This window comes from Chrysoperla carnea (genome assembly GCF_905475395.1).
Source record: "Chrysoperla carnea chromosome X unlocalized genomic scaffold, inChrCarn1.1 SUPER_X_unloc_14, whole genome shotgun sequence".
Classification (NCBI taxonomy): Eukaryota; Metazoa; Arthropoda; class Insecta; order Neuroptera; family Chrysopidae; genus Chrysoperla; species Chrysoperla carnea.
The window spans coordinates 1-7,500 of NW_025408089.1; the positions used below are offsets into that span (position 1 = coordinate 1).

At 27.7% G+C, this 7,500-nt stretch overlaps 2 non-coding genes across 2 annotated transcripts; both read right to left on the bottom strand.

The window, feature by feature from the left end:
• On the bottom strand, positions 1-154 carry LOC123303797. The gene has a single exon (XR_006535883.1). It is a non-coding gene; the product is annotated as a 5.8S ribosomal RNA (ribosomal RNA).
• Positions 155-1,106: 952 nt separating this feature from the next.
• On the bottom strand, positions 1,107-3,264 carry LOC123303804. Its single transcript, XR_006535889.1, has one exon. It is a non-coding gene; the product is annotated as a small subunit ribosomal RNA (ribosomal RNA).
• Positions 3,265-7,500: the final 4,236 nt, after the last annotated feature.

The window sequence follows — 7,500 nt, forward strand, 5'->3', positions numbered from 1 at the left end:
GACCCTCAGCCAGATGTGGTCCGGGAACAGTATCCAAGGACCGCAATGTGCGTTCGAAATGTCAATGTTCATGTGTCCTGCAGTTCACAAGTTGACGCGCAATTAGCTGCGTTCTTCATCGACCCACGAGCCAAGTGATCCACCGTCCAGGGTAATCTTTTTAAATTTTAAATGTAAGTATTATTATTAATAATAATCTTTATTTTTAATATAAAAAATAAAATTATTAATTTATATATCTTTATAAATTCTTTTAAAATAAAAAAATTTTTCTAGAATATAAATTATATATTTTATTTTAAATATATATATATATAAATTAAAGATATTATGGTATTAATAAATATATACATAACATTTTTGATATTTTTGTTAGTGCTAGCTAGATATAATAATTAATATTTGGTATATTTTATAGAAATGTATTTATTTTTTTTTTATAAATTATTTTCTACATAAAAATATATATAATATTAATATGGTACAAAACAAATGGGTTTGTTTTTAACATAATAACTTTTAATAAAAAAAAAGAAATATCAAGACAAAACATAAAGAAATTTAAATTTGAAATAAATTTTATTCTTTAAAAAAATTTTATCTTGTGTTTTCTTTATTTTTATTATATAACATAGAAAAATAAAAATATAGATTATATCAATTATAATCTTATTTTATTTTTCTTAATAGAGATTATATACATATAAACAAATAATTTCAATATATTCTATTTTTTAATTTCACTTTTTTATAAGAGAAATTATTTATAGATTTTATTAATAATTATTGTTTAATAATAATAATAATATTGAATATAAAAATATTTTATATGTAACAAATATATTATTAATATTTATATAATATTCTCTATATTATATGTATAGATATATTATGTGTATAAAAAAAGTTTGGCGTATTACTTTAATATGATATCATAACCAAAATAAATCTCTTTTAACACATAATTACTATTATATATTTTGAGAAAATTACATATTAATATGTTATTTTGTTAAAAAAAATATTTCTTATCAATAATATTTTATTTTTTGGAATATTTAAAAACAATACAAAAAATATAAATAAATATATTTTATATATATCGTTAATGATCCTTCCGCAGGTTCACCTACGGAAACCTTGTTACGACTTTTACTTCCTCTAAATGATCAAGTTTGGTCATCTTCCCAGCAACATCGGCAATATCAGAAATATTGCCGCGTACCAGTCCGAAGACCTCACTAAATCATTCAATCGGTAGTAGCGACGGGCGGTGTGTACAAAGGGCAGGGACGTAATCAACGCGAGCTTATGACTCGCGCTTACTGGGAATTCCTCGTTCATGGGGAACAATTGCAAGCCCCAATCCCTAGCACGAAGGAGGTTCAGCGGGTTACCCGGACCTTTCGGCCTGGGAGGACACGCTGATTCCTTCAGTGTAGCGCGCGTGCGGCCCAGAACATCTAAGGGCATCACAGACCTGTTATTGCTCAATCTCGTGCGGCTAGAATGCCGCCTGTCCCTCTAAGAAGAATTATTTGTACGCCGGCAGTAAAAACCACATCAAAAACTGCGTACCCATACACCATAACATATGCAACATAAAGCACAATATATACAAAATATAATCTTGATCGTTAAATCTCAAAAATACATGCATATATAAATACAATACATAACACACATGAAAATGAATGAAATGGGAAACAAACAGCCGATGGGCCTTGAGATGCCGGTAAAGTACGTCTATTTAGCAGGCTAGAGTCTCGTTCGTTATCGGAATTAACCAGACAAATCGCTCCACCAACTAAGAACGGCCATGCACCACCACCCACCGAATCAAGAAAGAGCTCTCAATCTGTCAATCCTTCCGGTGTCCGGGCCTGGTGAGGTTTCCCGTGTTGAGTCAAATTAAGCCGCAGGCTCCACTCCTGGTGGTGCCCTTCCGTCAATTCCCTTTAAGTTTCAGCTTTGCAACCATACTTCCCCCGGAACCCAAAAGCTTTGGTTTCCCGGAAGCTGCCCGCCGAGTCATCGGAGGAACTTCGGCGGATCGCTAGCTGGCATCGTTTATGGTTAGAACTAGGGCGGTATCTGATCGCCTTCGAACCTCTAACTTTCGTTCTTGATCAATCAAAACATTTTTGGCAAATGCTTTCGCTTCTGTCCGTCTTGCGACGATCCAAGAATTTCACCTCTAACGTCGCAATACGAATGCCCCCATCTGTCCGTATTAATCATTACCTCGGAGTTCCGAAAACCAACAAAATAGAACCGAGGTCCTATTCCATTATTCCATGCACACAATATTCAGGCAAAATTTGAGCCTGCCTTAAGCACTCTAATTTGTTCAAAGTAAACGTACCGGCCCACCTCGACACTCAATTAAGAGCACCGCGACGGGATTGCAATTGGGGGCTGCCACCGCTCTTAACGGTTTAAACACTTACGACAAATTACATAATAAAAATATATATAATGCATTAAATAAATAATAACACTAAAATATACTTTATACATAATCTGTACCACCCACCGGTAGGACGTCCCACATAACATGCTAGTTAAACAATGCGAGCATTGAACCAACAGTGTAGGACACAGATTCGCCTACGAGCTTTTTAACCGCAACAACTTTAATATACGCTATTGGAGCTGGAATTACCGCGGCTGCTGGCACCAGACTTGCCCTCCAATGGATCCTCGTTAAAGGATTTAAAGTGTACTCATTCCGATTACGGGGCCTCGGATGAGTCCCGTATCGTTATTTTTCGTCACTACCTCCCCCGTGCCGGGAGTGGGTAATTTGCGCGCCTGCTGCCTTCCTTGGATGTGGTAGCCGTTTCTCAGGCTCCCTCTCCGGAATCGAACCCTGATTCCCCGTTACCCGTTACAACCATGGTAGGCGCAGAACCTACCATCGACAGTTGATAAGGCAGACATTTGAAAGATGCGTCGCCGGTACGAGACCGTGCGATCAGCTTAAAGTTATTCAGAGTCACCAAATTAAACGATGCAAATTAAAATTTACACCGATTGGTTTTGATCTAATAAAAGCATTCCTTCCATCTCTGGTCGGAACTCTGTTTGCATGTATTAGCTCTAGAATTACCACAGTTATCCAAGTAAATGTGGGTACGATCTAAGGAACCATAACTGATATAATGAGCCTTTCGCGGTTTCACCTTAATTTGGCTTGTACTGAGACATGCATGGCTTAATCTTTGAGACAAGCATATGACTACTGGCAGGATCAACCAGGGAACTATTTGTATTTATAATATTAAATATATAATAATATACATGATATTTTTGTTTTCTTATTATAAGAAAAAAAATTTTCATACAATAATTATTAATATATAATAATATTATTACAATTTCATTTTAAATATCAGATGGTCTCACCCATTACTGATATAAATTTTTTTTTTTTTATATCTCTATTGTTTTAAAATTAATAGAAAAAACATATGAGATATATATATTATTATTAATTTTTTTTTTTTTCAAATATATATTTTATTATGTCATTTATATAATTTTTTTGCTTTTACAAAAAGAAATATATAACATGTTATTCATAATAAATATTATTGAATAAAAAAAAAAAAAAATAATTATGATTTTTGTCAGACCATCACCAAATGGGTCTTAAAATATTTCAAACATTTTCTCATACTCGTCGCTAGATTGAAAGCGTCATTTATTTTTTAATTTTATTTAAAAAGTTAATTTTAAATAAAAAACGTTATAATAACACTTAATATTCTCGCTTGGTATGAGGTGAGTCAATGTAATATTATTTATAAAAATAATTTTTATATAAATATTGTGTGCTCATATGGGAGTGTAAAGTTTAAAACTTATAACCCATGAACTTGCTTTGACAAAAAAATTTATATGTTATTCTATTTATAATCAATAATTTAATAAAAAAAAATTTTTTTTTAAATATTGATATAAAAAGATATACATATAGAGGTTTTTTTACAAAATTCTCATTAATTTTTTTACAAAAATAATAATACAATATTTAATATCAAAATAATCCAAACTGATTACCATCCAGACTATTATCAATATATATAAGATTGTATTATTATTCATTTCAATACATATTTATTAAAACTGAGATAAAATTTCATATATTAATAAATATGCATGTGTAAAAAAAAAAATTTTTATATAATAATTGAAAATGTTTTTGCTATTATTTTGTATACATACATTAAATAATTGATAACAATTTAATACAATGTACACCTAAAAAATAATAACAGCATATACATATTCGAAACATTACTAGCAAAAAAACCAAAATACAATATTAAATATCAAAATAAACCAAACTGATTACCATCCAGAATATTTTGAGTATATATATATATAATTTTGTATATTTTGCGTTCATGTTAATAAAATATATAAATGATACATATTTGAAAAGTGTTATTCTTCTTTCTGTTTTTTCGTAATATCATGGTGTCCATAGACATGCAAAAGCGTCATACCAAGCCATATACATACCTACACCACCTTTGTTGAATGATACACGAACAGTATGAAAATTAAACAACATATTCAATATCATTTTATATTATACTAAAATAAATGTTATTCTATTAAGAAAGTGTATATTTTTAAATTTGGCATTCATTACATAGTCAAAATACAATAATAATATAGATGATACATATACGATAATTGTTATTTTTCTTTCTGTTTTTTCGTGATATCATGGTGTCCATAGAATTGCAACGACGTCATACCAAGCCATATACAACTCTACACCACCTTTGTTGAATGATACACTTAGAGTATGAAAAATAAACAAATTATACTATATCATACTATATCATATATGTAAGACTGTTGAACATAATACCACAAAATACACTATTTCATATAGATATACATTCATTCTTGTCAACATAAAAGTACGTTATAAATGATACATATACAATAAGTTTTATTCCTCTTTCTGTTATTCCGTAATATCATAGTGTCCATAGAATTGCAACGACGTCATACCAAGCCATATACAACTCTACACCACCTTTGTTGAATGATACACGGACAGTATGAAAAATAAACAACCTATTCTATACCATTTAATATCATACTAAAACATGAAACAAATGTTATTCTATTAAAAAGTGTATTATTTTATTATATTTAGTATTCATTACACAGTCAACATACATAAATGATACATATACGATAAGTGTTATTCCTCTATCTGTGCATCCGTAATATCATAGTGTCCATAGAATTGCAACAACGTCATACCAAGCCATATACAACTCTACACCACCTTTGTTGAATGATACACGGACAGTATGAAAAATAAACAACTTATACTATACCATACTATATCATATGTGTGAGACTGCTGAACGTAATACCACAAATACACTGTTATACATAGATATACATTCATCTCATTAACTTACACGCACTATCCATCATATATATTAAAGACATTACACCCGGTGCTTCAAACTCAAAATATGATAATGTTTAAAATGGCTTTAAACATCATAAACTTTACAGAATAATCAAAATTTAAAGAAAAAAATTTTAAAAAAAAAATTTTTTTCAGCTAAAAATTTTTATTTTGGGACCAAAAAAATTTTTTTTTGCTTTTATCATATTTTATTAAATGAAATTTATGCATTATAATAAATTATTCAATAAACATTAATAATTATAATAAATTATTAAAAAATTTTTGGAATTAATGCAAATTTTTAGAAAAAAATGTATATTTTTTTTTTATATACAAATCGTACATGTTATATTGCGACAGGGTACCGGTATAATACATGTGATACATATGTAGATTTTCGAAAAAATTTTTATCCTTTTAAATGGTCCTAAATACTATATAAAGGTAAAATATATAGAATTTTTCGGGATTCATTAAAAAATTTTAGGGAAAAAATTTCATTTTATTTTATATACAAATCGTACATGTTATATTGCGACAGGGTACCGGTATAATACATGTGATACATATGTAGATTTTCGAAAAAATTTTATCCTTTTAAATAGTCCTAAATACTATATAAAGGTAAAATATATAGAATTTTTCGGGATTCATTAAAAAATTTTAGGGAAAAAATTTCATTTTATTTTATATACAAATCGTACATGTTATATTGCGACAGGGTACCGGTATAATACATGTGATACATATGTAGATTTTCGAAAAAAATTTTATCCTTTTAAATAGTCCTAAATACTATATAAAGGTAAAATATATAGAATTTTTCGGGATTCATTAAAAAATTTTAGGGAAAAAATTTCATTTTATTTTATATACAAATCGTACATGTTATATTGCGACAGGGTACCGGTATAATACATGTGATACATATGTAGATTTTCGAAAAAAATTTTATCCTTTTAAATAGTCCTAAATACTATATAAAGGTAAAATATATAGAATTTTTCGGGATTCATTAAAAAATTTTAGGGAAAAAATTTCATTTTATTTTATATACAAATCGTACATGTTATATTGCGACAGGGTACCGGTATAATACATGTGATACATATGTAGATTTTCTAAAAAATTTTTATCCTTTTAAATGCTTCTAAATACTGTATAATGCAAATATATATAATAATTTACAGAATTAATACAAAATTTTTATTGTACAAATTCACATTAATAGTTAATTGGTTAAAAAAAAATTTCAATACACAATGGGAATCAGGCTATTTTATTGGAACTTATTTATAATTAATTCATAATATATTTTTCTATATAAATTGATTAATTGATTTTACATTCACCGTGTAAACGTATACACCATTCAAGAAAAAAAAAAAAAAAAAAAAAAAAAAAATTATTATTATATTCTAGTAATACATAATAGTTATTCGCTAAAAAATATTTAATAGACAATAAAAATCTGACTATTCTGTTGTGAACTTATAAATTATTGATTCAAAATATATTTCTCTACCTAAATTTATTAATTGTATACACGCCCCCATGTACGTTGTTCAAGTCATATATTATTTTGCATAAGGATTACAAATAAATATTATATAATAAATAAGAGTTAATAAAAATTTAAAATTTATTATCCATTTTAAATTTATCAGCTAAATAAATATTTTTACATTCTTTTAAATTATTACTTTTTATTGTATTAAGAGTATATATCTAGTTTTATTAATCTTAATCCTTTTACAAGCACTAATATTATTTATACATAATATATTTTTATTTTATGTATAGAAAGCATAACTTGCTAAATACATCCTAACAATTTAAAAACTTTTCATTTGATTAATATTATTTACAATAGCTAATATTAATAGAATCTGAATAATCAAAATTATTTCTTTAAATATATGAATTCCGAATGTAAGTGTCCATCATAATACTTCATTAAGTTTATATTTGGCTAGCAACCTGTTATGCATAAATTGCTTTAAAGGTTGCCTACTAAACATATTATAATTATAATTATTAACAATTTT